Below are 373 nucleotides of genomic sequence, written 5' to 3' on the forward strand. Positions count from 1 at the left end.
AGGTAGAACTGGTATACTGTTCCCTAACATAGAGCGCACCCGCTCACCTTTTTTCCCCTTCTTATCTCTTCTAAACAACCTCTAGCCCTCTATGTCTACTGCCCAATCAAAAGTTTCATCCCACTATGTCTCCACTAGGCTAACCAGGTCGATTTTACTACTTGCAATCAGGAAAGCAAGCTCCTTCTGCTTGTTCCCCATGCTTCTTGCATTAGTGAAGAGACACCATAATCCCCCTGAAAGAGCTCTGGGTACCCCCCCTTCCTGAGAGACAACTGTTTCCTTGGTATATACCTGAGCTCTTACCTGGGCAGGTCCTATACCTGGTTGAGTTTTCTCTTGCTCCTGTGGATCCCCATCCCCCGATGAACTT

Source organism: Gavialis gangeticus, unplaced genomic scaffold, assembly GCF_001723915.1.
Source record: "Gavialis gangeticus isolate Ggan-Ray unplaced genomic scaffold, GavGan_comp1, whole genome shotgun sequence".
Taxonomy (NCBI): domain Eukaryota; kingdom Metazoa; phylum Chordata; order Crocodylia; family Gavialidae; genus Gavialis; species Gavialis gangeticus.